This window comes from Fistularia commersonii, chromosome 12 (genome assembly GCF_037954325.1).
Source record: "Fistularia commersonii isolate RoL2024-O1a breed Wild chromosome 12, RoL_Fcom_v1.0, whole genome shotgun sequence".
In the NCBI taxonomy this organism is placed as follows: Eukaryota; Metazoa; Chordata; class Actinopteri; order Syngnathiformes; family Fistulariidae; genus Fistularia; species Fistularia commersonii.
The window spans coordinates 10,289,972-10,312,907 of NC_141295.1; the positions used below are offsets into that span (position 1 = coordinate 10,289,972).

The following is a 22,936-nucleotide window of genomic DNA, read 5'->3' on the forward strand; positions in this document are numbered from 1 at the left end:
ATTGGTCTTATTAAGTGTTGAACCGGAGGAAGACCCTCGACCAACTCAGCTCCCGTACTGGATTATAGGAGAGTCTAATTCAAAGGAGCCCCACTGCTTTACAATTTCAAATAATGGAAAGTTAGAGATGGCACAGAAAGTTATATTTTACCTTTTTTTTTATCTTGACCCAATGCACAGTGTTTACTGCTTTTCAAAATCCATGTTGTTTCCCAAGGATTTTTTCGTATATACTTTTCTCATTGGTTGAATCATGAAAGGGAATCCAGATGGCCAGATGGATACAGACGTAACAGCAGGTGCATGGCAATAAGATTCATCACCCTGAAATCCAGGTTTAAGCCTAAATCTACCACTGAAGCCCTGAGTCCTGGAGTGTCAAAACTAAAACCGCTCTGAAACCAATGTAACTTTCAAAAGAACGATCATTTAAAACCCTCAGAATATTTTTCTTTTTATTTGATGTACTCCTGCACCCTACTTGGCGAATTCCCCTCTTTGCCTTTTCAGCTTATAAGGAGAAATGAATATGATTCGACTGATTGATCAATCAAGCAATTGCTCAGTTGGCTCACTGATTCATATTCACTGAAGTGTATTATAGATAAACAATCAGGGATGAATATGTCAAAAAATACTTAAATGGCCCGTTGTGTATTAAAACCCCACGTGTAGGCGACACTGTAAAAGCGTGTTGTTTCTTAAATCTCTTTACTCTTTTGCGTCCCATAAAATCGATCCTAAAAAATTCTGACTTTTTATGTTTGCACATTTCAGAAATAATTACCACTCCATAAAACAAAGGCAAATATTGATCATTTCTTTCTGCAGCACTTGTGGCTATGAAAAGCTAAAAAAAAAAAGAAATTAAATGGAAAAATAAATGCTCAGCCTCCACAAAGTGTTGATCTTTGAGGTGTATTTCCATGAGTTTGTTATCATTGTGTTGGTGATGTGGTGGGTGTTTAGGAGGTCTGAAATTGTGTAGTGAACAGAGCCTTGGGAGTACGAACTGGATACAATCTATGACCCAAATCGAAAAAAATAAAACCGCGAGAACTGTATTGAAAATGCTTTGGGGATGAGAACACAACAGCAATTTTTTATTTGTTTGTTTTTTTATTTTTACTGATCAAGCTCCAGACATGGACATTTTGTTATTGACGTCTTGCCTTTAAAGCATTTTGAGAGAGAAGCAACTCTGTGTCAGAGGGATTTCGAATAAGATTTCTGTAAACACATCTTGAGATATGCCAAACCATATGTTATTATATTTATTTTTATGAATATTTTATTAAATTTTTTATATTTGTCATATATATTTATCCAAACTATGTTCTCTCTTGGGGACATGCCGAACTGAGGACAAGTCATACTGTTATTTAAAGAGGAGTGAGAGGGTGTCCCCCGAATATGCAACACATGCAGTTCAAAAACGTTTTACAGCAAATATTTTGCCAAATTATTACCCAGGCTCTAAGATTCGATTTTCCTCTTCATCGTATTGTCCATCTTATTTTCGACCATTGTCGCTGTCAATGTTTCATCAATGCCAAAGGTCCCCTTCAGAGACCTCTGAGCCCACAACAGTGCACAGCACTTTTGGTCACCGCTAAATAAGGCTTCCTTGTAGTTCACCATCGAGTTGACTGGCATTTTCAGGGATAAATGGAAACGGTTTTGCTGGATTAAGGTTTGCAAAGGAAACCCCAAGCCACATATCACGTACTAAGAATTGACAGTTCTTGACAAGATTTGACCACAAGGTTTCCTGTAGTGGGTTAGCTCGTCCACCTCATAAGCATACTTTTATAATATGACACCATAAACATCATAAAATGAATCCAGGATTGTTGAATGTGAATTAAGTTGGGGCAAATTATTATAATTCATATGTCATGTGTTACTCGTGTATCGATATTGTAGACACTGATCTCACATCATGTAATGTTGATTAATTTAATATAACATGGCACAAGGTTATTTAAGATGTAAGGATGCATTGCAAAGCATAACCAAGCATTGCATAGCATAGAACAACATGACATAGCATAGCATTGCATAGCATACGGTAGCATAGTGTTACTTAACATAGCATTGCACAGCGTAGCACAGTATAACACATCACATCACATAACAAAACGTCACGTAACATAACATCACATAATAGAATGTCACTTTATATAACGTAAGATAACAGTATAATGTAACATAAAATAGTGTAACAAAAAGTCACATAACATAGCATAGCATAAATTAACAAAATGTAACAAAATGTAGTATAACGTAGCACAGCATAGCATACTGTGACGTAGCGTAACATGACGTATCGTGACATGACATATTATCCATCTTTTATCAGAGTGAATCAGAGCTCTGTATCTTAACAATCTGAGTTACTGCCAAAATAAACACTGAAAATACATTTCACGTGAGTTTATCGTGTTGTGTTCTCTAATTAACCTGATACTATTAATAAAACAATTGTGACTTCAAGTTGTAGGGAAGGCAAACCATATTGGTAGCAAAGAGGTCATAGCTAAAAACACAGTAGAATTCAAGTTAATATATTGTGTTTATCTTAATGTTACCTGGGGGGGTAATGAGGAACAAAAAGCGTATCGATCAAATTTTAATATAGTACATTTTGAATTTAAAAAGAGTGTAAAGCCAGTTCGCAGAAATTGCATTATTATCTCTTCCACCAACTTTCCTTTATATTGTGTTTTCCTGGTTCATGATAATAATGACCAGGACTTTTGGTTTGCACGAAGCTCCAGAATCGCTTGCACAGTGATGTGACAATGAAGACACGTCGACAGTAACAACGTGGAGTTTATCACGGATACTGTGTGGGGACACTGAAATTCAATGAAAACTAAACCCGGCTTTGATCGAAACGTCATTTATTTTGACAGCCATTTGATATGAATGGCCATTCCTGAGAAAAAAAGCTTTAGAGAAGATTAAATATGCCTAAGCAAGACATGACACACAGGGGATGCGGATGTAGTTGGGGCCGAACAATTCCTGCCTCATAACAATTCAGCTATGAATCACCATATATACATACTGATACTCACGCAGAGTGCAAGGCAGATGCACACACACAATCACACACAGACACATTCCATCCCACATGCTCTGTAAATAGAGAGCAGGATGTTGTGGACATTTGGGTGCATGAACAAACAGGAGACGTTCCTGGAAAGACACACACACAAACACACACATAAGGTGGGGGGGGGGGCAAATACCAAAAATGCAGAGATAACACTGAAGAGGTTCTGAAAAGGAGATGATGGGTAGATAGATTAAGTAATGTCTTTGAGTGGAGATACAGAAGATACAGAAAGGAAATATTTAGCACTTGGAGTTATTGGAATTATACACTTACTCATCCTCCTTTCTGATGTCTTGTTTTCTACATGGACAGTAAAGGTGGCATAAAAAAAGGCATCTCACCCTGAACTTTGCCCTTTTTTCGACTCACTCTATCCATCTCCATGCAACCACCTTCCAATTTCCACCCCCTTTAATTCCTCTGTCTTGTGTGTGTGTGTGTGTGTGTGTGTTTGTGTGGGTGTGTGTGTGTGTGTTTGTGTGTGTGCGCATTTGTGTGTGTGTGTGTGTGCGTGTGTGCTACTATACAGGAACATATATTATACGAGTCATATTCAGGAAATGGGACACAAATCTTTTACTGACAGAACCCAATGCATGAAAATAAAATAAAATAAAATAAAATAAAATAAAATAAAATAAAATAAAATAAAATAAAATAAAATAAAATAAAATAAAATAAGATAAAATAAAATAAAATAATGGATTGGGGATGGCATTTTCTATTATGAAAATAATCATTGCTCTAAAGACACAGCAATATATGATCACAGTGTATTTATGTCAAATTTGACTATTAGCCTTTGGCCATACCATACGCTTAGACGGCTTATATTTCCAGTCCTACTGAGGGATAAAATTTTCAGTGTAAAGAATTTGGGTGAGACAAAATTGTTCAAATTTACTAATATTTACCAGGTATGTAATGGGATATGGTAAGAGGCCTCAGATGTATCTCCCACCTCCCACTCTTAAATTCAACAACTCGACTTGTGTCACAAAACTCTAGTTTCTGCTAAATGTAATTAATTGATCAAACAATAAATTAATTGGGAAGTGTATCATTATCCCAATATATATATACATATATAAATATTCCCTTCAACGCTGTTTTCTAGCTCAGTGCAATTCTGTACGTGCTTTAAGTTTTAATGTCTGAAACTTGATGCCTGTTTACTGATGCTGTCTCTGTTTTGCCGGCCTTTTTCTGCAAAACAGATGATTTGAAAAAGAAAGAAAGCTAGGAGGCAGTTTTGAGTCTGATTTAGATTCTATAAGACGAGGGTACCTTAAGTATACTATTCGAAACTTTGTACTCAAGGAGAGAAGTTTATAAGGTCTTTAATGAACGTTTTAGAAAAGGGTGGGCATTAAGGATTTGTGTTTCTCTCTGAAAAAAAAAAAACAATCTTATGCGGCCGTATTTCTGTTCCCTCTCTCTCTTTCCTTGATTTAGTTACTGGCAACACATTATCAGATCAAACTCAAGGCCGAGTCCTTCGCGACACAGCGTGTTCACCTACTATCTATCACACGATTCGATTTTGGAAATTTGGCATTGATCCCGGCCGGCACGGTAGTGAAGAGGTTCCAGAAGAGGTTGGAGGTTTTTCTGTGCAGAATTTGTATGTTTCCCCCGTATCTGTGCGGGCTTCCTCCCTAAATTTCAAAAAATGCAACGGATCCATAGGAGAGATGAGCGAACGAGACAGGGGATGGTCTCTATATAATGTACGAATAAGAGAGTGAATATTGTATGACGTGTGAATGAGAAAATGAATGGTCGTCTTTCTCGGACGCGCGAATGTGTGAGTGAATGGTTATATGTCTCTATGATGGGTGAATGAGAGGACGAAAAGTTGTGCGTCTCGATAGAACATGTATATAAGAGTGAATGTTTGCCTCTACATGACATGAATGAGAGAGTGAATGGTCGTCCGTCTGTTTACGTGGCCCCGCGATTGACTGGCAACCAGTCTAGGGTGCACCCTGCTGGGATTAACTCCAGCATCCCTGAGTAGAAGAAGCGGTAAACAATGGATGGATGTTTTATATCTCTATATGATGTATGCATTCGGGTAAATGATAGTAGAGAGTAAATATTTGTCTGTGTGAATGAGAGACTCGATGTTTGTGTGTGTCTGTATGACATGTGGATGAGAGAGTGAATGCTCGTGTGTCTATGTGAATGGTTGACCGGTGCTTGAATAAGAGAATGAATGTTTGTAAGTCTCAATGTGAAGTAAGAACGAGTGACTGAATGGTTTTAATTTGGGACGGCGTGGCAACCAGTCCGGGATGAACCCGACCTCTCGTCCAGTGACAGCCGGGATAACACCATCACGAACCTGAGTGTGTGATAAATGAATGAATGAATGAATGAATGAATGATCCTGATGGCTGATTTAGCATTTGCCTGTTTCATATTTTGACCTACTTGAATAACTTTCAAATGGCGGATTTTTTTTTTTTTATCGGAATCCCAGATTTGAGGACTGTTTCTTTGATCCCCCCTTTCCCTCCCTCCTTCTCTCTCTCTCTCTCTCTCTCTCTATCTCTCTCCCTCTTTCTCCCTCTCTCCTCCGCAGCTTATCTCAGTGTGCATCATCAGCTTTAGTTTGAAGTCAAGTCTGACAGCTCCTGCCTTTTTCCCCGGCTCTCTCACCGTCTCCTCCTCTTCCTCCCGTCTCCTTCCTCCTCGGATTAGCCCGCTCAATGTATGTAGTTATCGGTACACTTTTCCTCCGAGGCGCCTGTTTTGTTTTCTTTTTTTTTCCCTCTCTGACGTCTCACTGTGGTCCCCACTCTTTTTTTTTTTCTTTCCTTTTTTTTTTTCTTTGCAGTTTATTCGGGACTGTGGCGAGCGCGTCTGATCGCAGTCTTCAACTTGGGGGTAAAGAAAGACGGGGGAAACTCCTCGGGATTCTCCGTACGCCGAGCACCGCCGCGACCCTCCAGGTGAGCAGCACCACTTCCGCAGATCCGGATCCCGAACACCTGATTAGTTGAACGTTTTTTGGAAAAAAAATAAAAAATAAAAAAAAAAAGAAAAAAAAAATGGGCGTGTCTAAATTACCCGGGCACTTTTATTTATTTTTTATATATTTTTTTTAATTCTATTTATTTCAGTGTCTACCTTATTCGGTATCGCGGGCTGATAGCCACTCTTTATTTATTTATTTACTTATCTCTCTATGTGTGTATTTATTTATATATTTGTTGATTTTCACGCGTGAACGTGGCGATCCGAAGGGTCCGTTTGTTTCGAACACCCTGTCGGGTCGGTATTCTGATCACGAAGGGCGGGGAGATTTACGCCGGGTGGAGAGGGTGGAGAGATGGGGAGAGGTGGGGTGGGAGGATTAGGTGAGTGTGAGAAAGAGAGAAATAAAGAAATACATTCGGGTTCCCTCAGGGTAATGCTGCTTTCCTTCCTGTTACGGTGATATTTTATTAGTCTTTTATTCCTTCCACAGTCAGGGACATTATCTTGTATTGTTCCAAAAGACTACTGATGTGCTGCTGTCAATGACATTACATCCCCGGGATGATGTCTCATAGCACCGGTGTCCGTGCTCCAGGCAGTAATCCGTGGGGCCGTTTGCTTATTTTATTGTCCTGTTTATCAATTAAGTTGGTCTATTATGGAGATATCACACTTAAACATTACTCTCCCACATGCCATCCGCTCGCATCTCACCTCCCACATAGCCACACTTGCTGTCCAGAGCAGATTATGTGGTTATGTGCCACCATTTGCACTAATAGAGAGCCCCGGTTCGATTCGATGACAGCACTATCTGTCTGCGCGTGCACGGCGGAGGGCCACTGAAAGACCAATAAACAACAACGTCGACCGGGAAGAGCCGAGAAGTCATAAAGAATCGGGCAAAGTGGTCGTGGAGGTTGTCTGAGTAGTTTGCTGACATCCTGCGCGGTACATCGGGCTATCACACCCCGGAATATGGACGTTTCTGTGCTTCTGTGTGTGCGTGTGTGTGTGTGTGTATGTGGGTTTGTGTCTGTCAGCTCTGCTCAGTCATGTGTCTGCAAGAAAAGAATAAGAGAGCAAAAAAGAAGAGGCAGACAAAGAGAGATTATGCTAACTCAAAGTATTGGAGCAAGAGGAAATACCATGTAAGCAGTTTTTTTTTTTCTGCAGCTTATATATATATATATATATTTAGATGTCAGGCCCTTCACTGATTCACTCTGACATGCTTGTCATCAGCTTAAGGTTCATATTAGAGATATAATTTAAGCATAGTTACACTAATAACAGGCAGATACGAGGAGGCAGCGAGGCCTGACCGAGTACGAGCGATGAAATCACAAATTAATTCGAATAATTGCTCAGCCAACACAGGAGGGGGCGGGAGGGGGTTGCTTAACAACACCTTTTCCCGGCATCACCAAACACTGCTGAGAGAGCACAGGAAGGAATAAGTGGAGAATGGGTATTTTCCAGCCCCCTCCCCTCACACTCAAGGTGATGTTTTATTGGATGTTTTGTTTTTTTCTGTCTACACGATATAAATACTTCCTGGACAGTTGTTTTTGTTTTTCTCGTGTTTTTTTTTTTTTTCCCCGTAGCAGAAGGGTCAAAAGTCAAAGGTTAAATCCAGGAAATAGTTTTCACTTTCTTTGACTTTGTGCGAAGGGATGGGGCGAGTGATAAGAAAACGGGAGTGATAAGAAATAAAAATCTGTGGGATGTTTACAATATTCGAGATTTATCTTGACTGCAATAGAAGCGCCCGCCCTCCTATCGTTTCATTGAAGTTGGAGGTAATAGCAGATCATTTCTCAGGGAGAGAATATCCCACACCCTAACAATTTACCTCTTGCTCTTTGATCAGGCAAACCCTCTGACTGGGATTCACACAATGCTTTGGTGGAAATTGCATCATTGGCAGACATTTGTGGTGCAATCGGCCAATCATTTATCCTTAACGGCCTCGTCGTTTGCAAGGTGAAAATGAGACGGCGGATCCTCAGATGGCGTGCTGGCGCGGTTTCACGGAAAGAGGTCGAGATGACGGTTTAACAGATCTTATTACTCCTCCCGATCGTCCCGGTGATTGGTATTATCTGCCATTTCGACGGCGGCGACCGTGATGCAGTGGGTCACACTTGTTAAAAAGACGTGATATAGCGGGGCGCATTAGCTGCCTGACGTATTCTTAAGCAAATACTGTGTTCAGAAAGTGTTTTCTGACAGCATGAGAGAATGGCTCTACTTCTATTTGGTGTTATTGTGAAGATCGTGGGCAGTCACAGCGCCGTCACAGTGCTGAGGACATGACGATCCGTGCAAAATACTAGAGGCATTCAGAAACCGATTCAGATTTTTAAGTGCGACAGATTGTGTTTTTCTCTCCTCCAGTTGTTGTTTGTTCTCGCCGCCGCGCACGTTTTCCCATGTAGCCGGCTCTTGAGGGGCCAAGAACGCACTGACATGTACTTGCAGTTTTAGATCGACTAACACCGGGCTACGTGGCCGTTCGTGTTCATAAATAACAAAAGCGTATGCAAACTCAGGGCTTCGAGCCAAGTGAATCCAATTGTGTCTCACGCGTGCGCCCTCCTATTCTGTCAAATACTGAGATTTCTTGTGCTTAATGACGTCCATGTGTAATTATGCACGCGCAATGACACGGACTCAAATTGTTTAAGCAGGGACGGCCCTATGTGCCGACACCAAACCAGAGAGTCGGTGATAACGAGGTTGAAGTTAGTGCGGATTCTAGCTGCGCCTCAACCTCCTAACACCCTTTCCCGACACGATTCATCCCAAAATTAGATGTTTTTCCAAGAGAGGCAGATGAAAACGCGATCTCTCTTTCTCTCCCCCCTCCTTTTTCCCTTACTAAATACAGTTGAGCTCTAACCCCCCCCCAACACACACACACACACACACCCACTTCCCTCCCCATCCTCCTTCCCAAACTCTCACACACTATTTCACACACACAGTCCTCCCTCCCTGTTTTCTCACATCTCTCTCTCTTCTCTCCTCCCCTGGCACCTCGATGTGTTTCTTTTTAATTGAGATGCATTTCAATGTAGTGCAAATTAGCTTTCTACAGCTCTAGTCTAAACCTGTGTGTGTGTGTGTGTGTAAGTATGGAAGCACATACATTCTGTATGTGTGTCTGAATTCCCACAGTTGCCCTGTATTTCTGTTCGTTTCGTCTGAGACGTCTTCTGATGCCTCCTCTTTCCTCCTTTTTCCCACCAACCCACATTTTCTAGCAGACTAAAGCTTTCAACAAATGAATTACTTTTCACTCTCGGTCCGACTGGCGGTTTTAACTTAGACCCGGTCGGTTTGGAATTCCGATCGGCGCTGAAAAAATGCACGGGAAAGTCATTCTCGTCGGAAAACGAGAGAAGGCCGTAAACGGCGAGATTCGGGGGTCCCTTGTTTTTAAAATCATTCCCGTGGTTCTCACTTCGCTTCGCTCCTCCGAAAAAGCAGCATCCTGGATTAGCGCATAGGAGAACAAGCGAGGCGTCACTGAAATGTTTAAAACAGCGATAGGTCGACGCACGCCACCGCTCGCTGCATTGAACCACTTTTTTCTGCAATGCGAGTTTATCATCGCCAATTGACGGCATGTTGTCGCCCCCCTCCCCCCTTTTTAGAAACTTCAAAATGATACAGAAAGTAGAGCAGTGTTTCTAAATGTGGGGGTAGAGGCACCTCGAGGGGCACACAGCACACATTCAATCTGTTGACTTTTGTCTCATCTTTGCTTTCTGGGATGCAAAATGGCGGATTGTTGTAACTCCTGGCGGATTTCAAAAAAAAAAAAACTCTGTAAGACAATCGGGGGGGGAGAGGGGGGGAGGTGGAGGGGGGGGGGCTTTGCTTCTTTTGAGAAGAAAAATTGTGTAAGTCATATATGCCAAAACACCTCGCGGGCTCGATTAAGTTTATATTTACTCAAGCCTATCTGGCTTCGCTTTGGACGGCAAAATAAGAATTTCATCGAACAGGGAAACACATTTCCAGACTACAATCAAGTAAATATACTACCTTGTGCCTACATTGTAACAGCGCATAACCAAAACAAGATTGATCTAGAAGTTTAATAAAGGTGTCCGAAGTGCAGGGGCACTGGATAAGTGGCATTTGTGTGACTTTGCCTGCGTATCGGTGTGCGAGTGTGAGTGAGCGAGAGGAGTCGTTAGGGAGAGTGATGCTGACAGTGGGGTGACCTTGGGGCTCCCAGTCTTCCTCCTGTCGATGAAGGGGAATGACTTAGTGCCTCCCTCCCCACCCATGATGGCTCATTTATTATCATTAGGCACACAGTCAAAAGATGCTGCTCAGGACCCTCTAGACGAAGCGGTATGGCCGCGTGTGTTTACGTCTGGCCGAGAGTGAGAGACAAACAGGGCGGAGGAGAGGGAACGGGAGTTCTTATCGCTCACAATACAGTGAATGTCGCAAGTGGAAGCATATGTATCTGTCAGCCTCCGTTTGTCGCAGGTGAACCTACCTTGTGTTAGCTTCCGACGGCGTGTTTAGTCATCATTTGAAGGCATTCTGCCCACCGTCGCGCGTCTCCCTTTGAGATAACTCCCCGCCTGCTTACCATGCGGTATAAATAATAGTTTATGCCATAATCCTAACCTTACGTCACCTCGGCACGGCCAGTAAGCAGCGTCAGTGGTATACGGCCACCTCGGGGTGGCTTCGGCGTTATCGTTTCTCAGCGTGATGGATGGAGACTTCTGCGGGCCAGTCAATACCCAATCTGAGCCCCACTGTCCTGATTTAAGATACAGCAGCACCCAGGTGACACACTCGGGAGCGCGCCACCTTAATCACTCTGAGCATCAACTCCACACATCCAGGACTGGCCCGTGGGCGGGACGGCGCGCGTCTTTGTATAGAGATGTGAGTCTGCGGTTTATTTCAGTATCTCATTCAGTCGAGTGCCGCCGTCATCACACGGAGATCAGCGAAATCCCGCACTTCTGACAGAGTTGAGTTTTCTTTTGAATGAGAAGGGAGTTACGTAAATAGGGTGGGATTTCTGGAGGTTTTCGGACCGGTTCAGACTTTGAGTACCGATGATCTCCGTTGAGTACCGGCAGATTCTTGCCGAGTCTCGCCCTATCTTTGGTTAGTTATTCTTTGTTGCGGTTTGTTGAGTCCCTTATAAGTGAGACTTCTTTAAGCAGCAAATGTTTTTATTTTGCCCCATTCACATAAATCAACGCAAAAATGTCACCGTAAATCCTCCGGCGAAAGCAGCGCTGTGGCTCCATTGGCCGTAAAGCAAACTTTGCTCCAAGGAGAGGGATAGTAAAACACTATTTAATGTTCCGCTCAACTTAATCCGATATTTTCTGTAACAAATATTGATTACCTGAGTAAACTTTAGATAATTTTAGGGTCTTTGCTGCGTGTGCAAAATGGGGCTTCTGGGTAATATGCAGAACAAATGGAGAGAAAAAAAATTCATATATTCCAAAGGGTAGTCCGGTTCCTGGTTCTCACACTACGGCTAAGTGTGATTAATGAACACAAGAACAATTCTTAAGACCATCTTCAACTTTTGCTAAACAAAGGATTAGATATATTAGCTTGTATCCAGCATAAGCTGTCAAAGAAGGCCTGGCTCTGTAGCTTTTTAGAAGGTCACCTCACCCCCAAAAGTGTGAGCCTCACAGTAAAACCCCGCTGAAGAGCTGGTTTGTTGCCTAGCAGGACCTCAAAAAGCGTCCAACTGAAATTTTGTTCAGGAAACTACCCGCCTCCAGGGGGGAACCTTTTACTTTTGCATTCCTACCGGCAGTAAAGGACGTGTATCTCAAGCCAACAAGTTGCTATGGCATTCATGTCCTGCATGGCGGGTATAATAACCACAGACTACCAAATGGGTTGAGGTGATTTTACTTTCTCCCTGCGCTGCTTCGCCATGTGAAAATCCCCCTGCCGTTAACTAACACCGTGCCTAACTCAGCCTTCTCCATCAGTGAATTTCACCGGATTGGTACATCGTCGCAAGTTGTAAGAAAATGGGGGGGGGGGGGGGTAATATTTTTTTTCAAAACTGTGCTCCACAGCAGTAATGACCCTTACCTGTGAGTTCCAACAATCACCGAGCTCCTTTGTCGTATCCTCAAGAACCATAAAAATACCCTGCAGTAGGAGAAGGAGCTAAAAGGACCTAAGGTCAACTGTCCCTTGTTCCTGTGCTGTCCAATTGTACCCCCAAAAAAAACTAGGGAACTGCAAAAAAGTTCCTACAGTGCAAAAGGTGCTTAACATCTACTTGTGAGCTGGAAAAAAGGTGACTCAGGCGGCACGCAGAGTTAATTTGGGCTCATCATTTCCCATTTTCCCAGCCTCCGATCCTCCTCCTTACATTGTTGTGACAGCTCAGTCGAGCAGAGGAGACATTTTCAGTACCTGGATTTCAATAAGCGGCAAAAACATTGAATGTAGTGAAATGCTGTGATTTTTGTCGCGGCGAGAGTCGATTCTTGGAAGATATTCTTCGGCCCTGGTTGTTTTCAAAGCAGAGTCGAGGCCTTCAGGGCCCGAATCTACGCTGTGTCTCACTCAAGCGGAAAAGCTTGAAGGGCACCGGGGAGCACCGGGATCTGGATAGTTTCTGGACTAGAAAAAGATGCCAGGAAATGAAAAAAAAAAAAGATATACGGAGCCAAAATTGTTTTGACCTCTTTCTTATAGCGATAGCTTTTTGATTTTATTAGCGTTCATGATATTTTTCACTGTGAACGCCGAAAGAAGAGCGCTCGCCTGAGACGTTCATTGTCACTGCTGTGACAGCGACAGAGCAAGGAGGGCGTGTTCATGTGTCACACAATTCATTCTGGATTAATACGGCGTATTCATGCGGAAAACTCACCGGCAAGAATCGACGTCTGCCTGATCGTTTTGCTCAAACGCCTTTTCTGTCTCCGCTATAATCGCCGCTGCCAGACATAACGTAATGCTGAATAAACATGAACAAGCCATCCTCCTTTTTATTGGTTACTGTGGTGACGAACCTGGGCTTGTTTTCAGACGCATATGTGATTGACTACCTGGAAAAAAAAGAAACCTTAGGATTTTTTGACTCAAAGCCCACCATCGAAGCTCTGGATAAAAAAAAAAAATGAAAGATCGCCAAGACAAGAAAAATTTAGACTACGGTGTTTTTTCTCGTCAACTGGCAGCCTACGCCGGTTTCTGGTTAAGTCAGCGGATTGGCAGTCAGACAAAAATATAATCTTGAACCAGGACCTCAATTCAGCTGAGACAAAGTTTGAAATATCAAATAAGCCTCAGGTCAATTTTTCATTTTTCAATATTTTTCCCCTTTTTTTTTTTCCTCTGTGCTTTTAATTGTATAAGCATTCAGATCAGAGTTTTAAATGTTAATTGAGCTCCCTCAAGCATTGTTACCATTCTGAAACACACAAAACTGGTCGAAAGATAAACAGGGGTGCAATGATTTGCACCACGATAATCATGATAAGTAGTTCCTGGTTTTTGATTCTATTGGCCAAAACCATGGGTTTAAAGGTTTCGTTCACAGTCCAGAAACAATTATTTTGCATCTGTGATGCTTATACTGCATTCATGGTCACAGAGGGGCAATCCCAGCTGTCACTGGGCGAGAGGCGAGGTTCAAGCGGGGGTCCACCAGTCGAGCAGAGAGCCAAATATAAAGACATGTAGTGCAACCATACACATGGCTGGGAAATTTAAGTTCTCCGTTGAACCTACTGCATGTTTTTGGACTGTGGGAGGAAACCGAAGAACCATGAGGAACCCAGCACACATGGGGAGAGATGTGATCATTCATTCATTCGGTCATAATCTATACCGCCTATCCTGCACTTGGGGTGTCATATGGTGGAAGCGGGGTTCACCCATATAGAAACATGCAGCCATTCACACTCTCATTCACAGGTCATATAGAGACATAAAATTATTCGCTTTGTCACTCACAGATCATATAAAAACATACAACCATTCACCGTCTCAGTCATGAGATGAGATGAGATGAGATCAACTTTATTCATCCTGAAGGAAATTGTTGTGCCAGAGTTTCAAGCAAAAACATAACAGTAATAGATAATAGTAGGAAGTCATACAGTCATAGAGACATACAAACATTCACACTTTCATTCGCATGTCTGGACAATTTAGGGTCTCCAATTCAAGGATTTAAGGTGTTTATTGTCATACGCACAGTGAGTAAACATGTTTCCCTAGACAATGAAATTCATACTTAGCTTGATAAGGTGTCGGTAAGGTAGAAGAGACAAAGGTCAAATAGTAAACAAATAAGCATGATAAAGGATGGAACTGTAAAGTGATAGAAGTATTGGCCGCAAATGTGCAGAGAAAGACCTGTGACCAGTTTTACCACTCCGACGAACCTAGTGCATGATTTTGGAGTGTACGTGTGAACTCCACACAGACACATGTGAGGTGGACGCACTAACCGCGCAAACATGCAATGGCGTCAACCGGCTCTGAATTGTTTGTAGGTGTCGATGAGACAGGGTATGTTCGGATGTGTCCCTATGTGGCACCGTGACGGACAGGGCGGCCATCCGGTGTGGGGGGGGTGACTCTCTTTGCACCCGGCGAGATCAGACAACGCGTAATTGTTCAGTTATCGATCATTTCTGCTGTGTACATGCCAAAGCCATAGAAACACTCATTTGCGGGCGGAAAAAATTGAAACTGCCTTCCGGAGCAAAATACGGTTAACTTGTTTTCAACTTCCTCGCTGTGTTCAATCTGCCCGCCGTGTTTTTTTTTTTGTTGTTTTTTTTTGTCGCGCAATGTGGCAGGAAAACGTTTCAGCGCGTGGAGTAATCAGAGCCAAGATTGTGTTTGTATGAGTGAGCAGTTGGGGTGCACTGCTTCATCACGGAGTAATCTATTTGCACGGGTTCGAATGGCTCCCTCTTGACACGCCATCATTCACGTTCACCTGCCCGACGTCTAGATACACAAATTCACTTGTCGACACAAAGTCACCCACGCGCACGCACGCACGCACGCATACACAGTCCCGTCCCCTTCCCACCCTCAAGCCCCTCCGCTTTGGCTGTTAGTTTAATTTATGAGGTGCCGTTAATTTGGCCTAAACGCTCGTTGCGAGACCTCCCTCCTCTCTTCATTTCTGCATCTCTCCTACTCTTCCTCCTTCTCATCAGTCACTCCGCAGAGTAAATCAGAGGGGTGGTATTGCACAGCAGGCAATACACAGACTGGACACCTTGACTAATATACCGCTTTCCTCCTCCTCTCCCACTCTCTCACTCTCCCCTGTCTATCTAACTCTTTCCATCGCTGTTGCCCACTGTCTAAATCAACCGGGCTTCTTCTCCTCTCCTCTCCTCTCTCTTCTCCCCTTCTGTCCTTTCCACCTTTTAGATGTTTATATATCCTTTCCTCTTATTTTTTCTGTTTCTTTTTCTCATACCCCGGTCTACATCATAGTCTCGCATTCTTCTACTTTCCTACTTCGCGACCTTACCTTCCTCCCCCTTTGCCTCGTTCGCCTCCTCATCCCCCCACATTATCCTGTCCTCATACTAGGTGTAAATTTAGAACAAGGCACGAGGGGGATGCTTTGTGTATGTGTTTGTGTGAATTCGTTGTGTTGTGCGCGTTTGTGTATGAGTGTGTGTGTGTGTGTGTGTGTGTGTGTGTGTCGAACTCCACATAAAAGATTCTCAGAGTCCCCGTACAGCACTCAGATGGTCTGATTAGAAAGCTAAAGCCTTCATTTTTATCCACATTTAGGATTCACATAATATCAAATCACATGCATGCACGTACACACACACACACATACTTAGACACACATCACATGCAGCATTCCCCCTCGTTATCCGCTTCTATTTTCTTTTTTTTTCCCCCCCCTTTTGATTCCTTGCGACTGTCTCTCTGCAATTTTTCACTTAATACCCCCACCATCACCCCACCTCCCCTCAGAAGGATCTCGCTGCAGATGAACCAGCTCGCTACAGAAAAGTGAACGGTAACAATGTCACACATCCGAGACTCCTTCCTTCGGCACTTTGGGCTCATTGTTCCCTCTAATTCCGTACGAGGGCGTGCACTGTAGTGCGAACCCCCCCCACCCCCCACCCCCACCCCCAGCCGTACGGAGCGGCCTTGCACGCCTATATATCAACGTCCGTCTCCGTTGCACGTTGTCTCTCGGCCGCTGCATTTTATTTTAGTCCTCTCTCTCCACTCAATCATCCTTAATCTCGCGTCTATTTATTTTCTTTCTTTCCCTTCTCATTTCTCATCTTTCGACGCGTCACTTTCGAACCCTCCCCCACCCCCTTCAAATTCTCACAGCTCTAAGGGCTTTGGTACTTCTCAGTAAGTATAACAATTCCTCACCTCCTGTTCTCTTCTACTCTCCTCCCTCCAAGCCCCCTCTCTCTACTGTCTACCTTCTCAGCCTCTCCTCTCTGTCACCATCTCTCTCTCTCTCTCTCTCTTTCTCAGAAGGCTCCTCACCAGCGCTCACTTAGAGTCTCCAGATAAAGCGCACTATCTCTGTTTTATCCCTCTGTGTATTATATAAATCCACAATGGTTCTGATTAAGCAAGAACAAAAACACCTTAAAGCCCTGCCTCATTCTATATAAAGCGATGAATTAATTGCAGCAAACTAGAAGGGATCTATATTTAGGAGTGTGTGGGGGGGGGGGAGTATATCAAGGTATTTTATCATTTTTAAGATGAAGGCTTTTTCTTCGTGGTTTATTTTCAACAGAAACCATCCAGGGGACATATGTTATTCCAGATTGCTAAAAAAAAAACGCCAGCGAGGATCTACGCTTCCGAACAGAGGCTCGCCATAAATGCACATGTGCGCGATAGTAAACAGTTACGGATAATTTTAGTGTTTTACAAAAAAAAGCGTCTCATGACAGGAACTGCAATTACATTTCATTATCACAACCACTCCAGCTGTAAAGTCATAGAGGTCTTAAAATCCTGAATACTCTGTAGCGCAGCTCTCGAATGTTCAAGTTCAGTAAGATGAGTCACAGAAACCATATGTGATTGTCTGCTATGAAGCTATGTGACACAGAATTAAACACAGATAAACTTTACCGAATTTTCCTATTGCGTATACGATTCCATTATATCCAGCGCAATTTTATGTCCATTGACAATGAACTGTCTGTGTTCGGTTAGCAAGCTGGGAAAAATAATGGCTCAGGTAAGGACGACACAAAAAAAAAATAAATAAATAAATAAATAAAATGAAAAGCAAATACTGCGGAAAAAAATGTTGAACAAAAAATCAAAGACTGCGGAAAAAATTGAGAAAAAAAATCAAAAAGCAAGAATTGCTGAAAGTGATAATCTCAACTTTGATTTCAAGCCTGTCCCTTGTAATTATGCAAGTGTTACATGAAACAATATATTTCTCAGCCTTCAGTCGACGGTAATTACATGTAATCCACCGAGTTTTACATCACCTGCGCTGCATTATGATTGGGCTTCCTTTGGGGAGGACACCTTCCCCCGCGGAGATCAAAAGTGCTTTTTCTAAAGCTATTGAAACTCACAGAATCCTTGTTTTAACCGGTGACGAACGAGCGAAGGTTGCATATCCTATATATTTCAGCGGGTTCTTAGATATCTTTGAGGGCGGCGCGCAATTTGACACCACCGCGCTAAGGAATTTTTACAATTTAAAGTGATTTAAATGTGATTTAATTCATTAATCCAGCCATCCGTTCCCATCCAATTGCCATAGAATTAAGCTTAATATCATGGATAATAAGTAAAACACAGACTGATCGAATTCTGCTTTGGGAGCGTTATATATTCAGCTGGATTTGTGAATTTCAGCGGTAGCTCCCACCAGCACGGCACCACTTTTGAATACATTCCAGTCATGTTCTGTGGGATCAGCGGCATAAATCAGGGTTTATCTGCTTCTGACAATTCTGGCAGCCTGCTTCCACTGTCAGGTAAGCACAGAATGATGAATTATGATTATATAAAAAAATAAAAAAAATCGTCTTGCCTCCATGAGATTACGTAAGTCATCTGGGATTTCCGGTGTTATACACTTTATGTCAAATAACCTAAACTTGTAATGATAGTGAAGTTAATAACTAGCACGCCACTTGCAAATATAAGTAAAAGTCGGTTATAGATCTCGACTGTAAATGTGTTTTAGCGGCTGTATCCGCGTGAGATGGCCCGGGGGAGCGGCCAGGCTTCCTGCTGAGCCATCGCCATTTGCCTGCATGTCTGTTCAGTCGGCCACTCGGAAGACAGATAGAAGCACTAGTCTGCTTGGACCCCCATTCTTACCAATGTAATCAGAGCCCTGCAGCCATAAACCACCAGCTATGTACACCCTGCCCAGGCTGACACACACGCACACACACACACACGCACACGCACACACCCACACGCACAAGCTTACACTCCTGAGTATGCCGCGACAAATGAATCCGAGTGTAAACTCCTGGGCTGATGCTGACTCTTTAAGTGTACACCAATCTAAAAGCGCACAAATAAGAATGAGAAATCTGCATGCGCGCACAAATCAGCCGAATCTCACACACACACACACACACACTCACATAGTTCATAGTGAAGCTTTGAGACGAGCGGTGAAGTTTATGGTTTTAGCCCCTGGAGCTCGGGCCAACTTTTTTTCCCCACTCTGCCGGGGCAAGAAAGATGACTTCCGGCCTGAGGGAGGGGTGGAAGGAGGGGGGGGGCTGGTCTGAATCATTCCTTGCCTTCACCGAGTGTGAGCGTGAGTGTGCACGGGCACGTATGTGCCGGTTTAGACGGTAGAGTGAGTTATGTGAGAGCTTGTGACTTTATCCGCCTCCCTTGCCGTCTCCTTACTCCCATCACTCTCTGATCACCTCCATCATTCGTCTGTTTCCTCCCCTCACTACGTCGCCGCCTTAGTCCTGATTTTTTTTTTTTATACGTGTGTTTGTCTTTTTGTCATCTTGTATCTTTTGTTGTTTTCCTCAACAGTCTAGCCCATGATGCCACCTTCTCCCATTTTGCTGTCTTACTCCTCTTACTCTCTCTCTCCCTCCCTCTTTCCCTCTCTCTCGTGTGAACGATGGTGGATGACTGTGCTTGAGGAGATTTACCGCTGGATCCCGCCCCTGTCAGGTGTTGAGACGAAAGGAAAGCGGCGTTGAGGTGGAGGAGGTTGGGGGAGGAGGGCGGATGGAAGACGGAGGGAGGGGAAATTGAATCAGAGGACGGTGGGGGTGGGGGAGAAGAAAGAGAAAAGGAGATTATGTGGGACAAAAAAAAAAACAAAAAACGAAGCAGCGATTGAATAAACACGCTTGTAATCCCGATTAATTTGCTCTGCAAGTAATTAGCGATATTTTGAATTAATTTAAAATCCTGTTTTTTGGGGGGAAGACATTGAGCCCTCCTTTCTCTCCCCTACCCTGAACTCACACTAACCCATGATTTTTCTTTAATAAATATATTGCAGAAAACTAAGGAAAACACTATTTATGGAGTACAAATTACAGCGTCATTGAATGTTTGCAAACCTATCATTATCTACAAGTATTATCACACTACTTTTAAAGATGACTGCCAAGGACGAGTTACTACAAAACAGGTTAACAGGAAGGGTACGCTCAGGTGTGAAATCGATCGGGTGATTTCGGCCCCTGCGTTTTTCGCGACTTCCTTCGATTGCACCTTTCGAGGCTACGAAGTTTAACGGCGAAATTGGTGAAATTGTGAAAATTGGTGCGTTTGTTCGTTGCGTCTGTCCGCAGCCCTGTGTTTAGTAAGCTCTGCAGGGATTTGCTTCTACTTTTTACTGTTTGCAAATTTGCGATTTCAATTTTCAGAGATATTTTGTATTTCTCTTTCATATCATAACAACATAAATTGTTTCCATATTGTTACATTTAAGGGCTGGTTTTATTTTTTTGTTCTTAACAGCAACTTTCAGCATTTTTTTTGGTTATTAAGACACAAATGATTCATTAATGATTTATCATCAAGCCTGATTTATATTACCCTACTGCCAGTTTGTAATGTTGCAATACAATATTGGTTTACTCTTATAGTTTTGGGACCAAACACTGGGTGGTTAAGGATGTTGAGCAGTTTTTCAAGGGTTAAAGTTGAGGTTGAAGGGTGGCTCTGAATTATTCTTACCTGCTGATTATTCATAAACCTCAACAACCCTCAAGAGGCAACCCCCTCTACACCTCAGAAGAACGGGCTGGCTGCCCTTGTGTAAACCAAGATACGTTGTGTATTTGCATTCATACATCACTCTGACAAGTGTTATTAATATTTCCATGCATTTCACATGAAAAGCCAAAACTCTGTTTTCATCGTCAGGGTCAGGGACTTGACTAATGCCTGGAAAACCTAACGTCCTCCCTTAAGGAAATGGAAACTTTGATCAGTTATCAGTGAAAGGGTTGGCTGATTTGGTGCTGCTTGGCGAAAAAAAAAAAAAATTAGTTATATGCTTTAATCGTCGGCCAGAAAGTTAACATTAACCTTGAGGGAGTCAAAGATTATTACATGATAATTGCATTACAAACTTTCATGAAAGTAAAAATCCTCTTCATAAAGCGTCAGCAAACAAGGTCGGACGAGCATCTTGAGAGACATTAAGGCCGTTTATCCTGGAAAGAATTTTTAATTTTAATTTTTAGAATATTTAGACTTTGAACATCATGACTCAGATGCCTTGAAGTCCTATTGCATTGGAAGACTGTGAACGTCTGATTGGTCAATGGTCTTTCAAGACATCAAAATATCAGCGTGACGAGAACTGAGGCGCTAAACACAACACAGCAAAAAAAAAGAAAAAAAAAAAACATTGATGCCAGGTGTGATTATCTGTTTCCGTTTAATCCAAAATTTGTCTGTAAGCTTGTTTTCTCTTTGAAATTTGACGGCACTTGCTGACGGCGAAACATCAAAATGCTGACAGTTCGACGGTAACACGAGATCGAGGATTGTGTTCTTCTCATCCCTGGGTTGAACTGTCAGTCATTAAAGTGCGATGCGCTACTTTATTCCAACAGCAGTGACAAGATTAGCGTGCATCTTTGTTAAAATTCATTAGCGATACATCATCTGCATTCAGGGAAGCTGCAATAATTGACATGTTATACACTTAAAACTTACAAATATAGCTATATATGGAGGTTAGTATAATCACGCTAATGGGTAGGTGTTTTGTGGTCTGTTTTTACTGCTACCATTTTACATTAAAGAATGTCAATAAATCAGTTTTAAGTCCGTATCTAGCTTGTCCTTTTCGTAATCATATTGGAGGGGAAATCCGTGTCCTCTCCCAGGGCGGTGGATGGTTCAAATCCCCTGGAACTGCAGTGTAAGTGTCTCCATATAAAAAGTAATAAGAGCGATGTAGCCAATCACAATGGAATACCCAACAAGTCATTTAATGCAGTTTGATAGACAACAAAGAAATCTAGCCTTGATTGGTAAAGAAATCAGATGCATGTTTCTGAAAGGAATGTGATATTACCGTAATATACTTCGCCTCAAACAACAGTCTAGTTTTCACATAGCGGGCGGCCTGCGTGCAGGTAATGTCATTCCATCCATCCATCATGAATCGGCTTAAGGCGGCGCGGTTTCTTGTTTAACATTAACTGTGAAATTGAGACGTCGCTCATGAAGTGCACCTGCCACATACTCTGGCGGGCAAAAAATAGGCTTGCATGGCAACGACATACGGGTTGTTCCGGTGTGGGCGTGTGGCACAAAATGTAATACAAATCAGGAGGTCCAGATTGAAGGTTTAATCATTTGCCAAGATGCCGAGCTGCACTTTATTTTGCATAGATTCCACAGGTCTGGAAAAAAAAGTTACCAAATCAGGACAGGTTTGTGCGGAAGTTTATTTCCACATGCTCAAGCTGTATATGCAGAGCCAAAATCTGAATGAGTTGAAGAACATCTGCAATCTGTTGTCCAGAAACATGGATACTGAAAGATGAATACAGAATTACAGCAGAATGCATGACTGCCGGTTCCGTGACTGGTCATCATGTCGGTGACGGTGGCGCTGGCAGCTTGCGCCGGCATAATCCCAACACTTCATATCATTAAAACCAAGCTCTCCTTCAGAATACTTCCACTTAGAATAAAATAAGCTTTGTCTGGTGTAATATGAGAATGGAAAGTAATGAGTTCCCCCAAGCACGTGCGTGTATGTGTGTGCGTGTGCGTGTGTGTGTGTGTGTGTGTGTGTGTGTGTTCCGACTTTCTGGCAACGTTCCAGTTCGCCGTTCTAGCTTCAGCAAATTTTCTCCCATGCAAGATCCATGAGCTATCTATAAGAGTGCATCTATTTGCAGTTGTGTATTCATTATGAATAAATTCCGAAATCCATAAATAATGTGCATTTCACACACTTTGGATTTGAATTCTCGTGAATTAATTGGCAAAAAAACACGCACTTACTATTGATGTATATGGATAATAATAATAATAATAATAACAATAATAATAATGATAATAATAATAATAATAATAATAATACATTTCATTTAGGCTGTCTTGCTCGACTCTTTAGGACACCTTACATGCATATGCATATACATTAAATACAGATTTTAAAGAAAGAACAAGAATAAAAACAGTAACAGTTAGAAATCTGGTCAAAGTAAAAAAAAAAAGAAAAAAATTGAGGTTGTCAAAGTAAAGGAGGAGAGAGACTGTCGGGGAAAAGAGGCCTTTTTTGGAAAAGATAATGCTGGATTGTCATATTAATTAAGTTAA

General features: G+C 42.4%; 1 protein-coding gene across 1 annotated transcript in view; it reads left to right on the forward strand.

Moving 5' to 3' along the window:
- The first annotated feature begins 5,739 nt into the window (after positions 1–5,739).
- ptprdb (protein tyrosine phosphatase receptor type Db) overlaps positions 5,740–22,936 on the forward strand; it is a 159,447-nt gene continuing 142,250 nt past the window's right edge. Inside the window, exons 1-2 of the mRNA XM_086156972.1 lie at positions 5,740–5,840; positions 5,967–6,081. The gene's annotated coding sequence lies outside the window, so the exon portion shown is untranslated. The remainder of the gene's footprint in view (positions 5,841–5,966; positions 6,082–22,936) is intronic.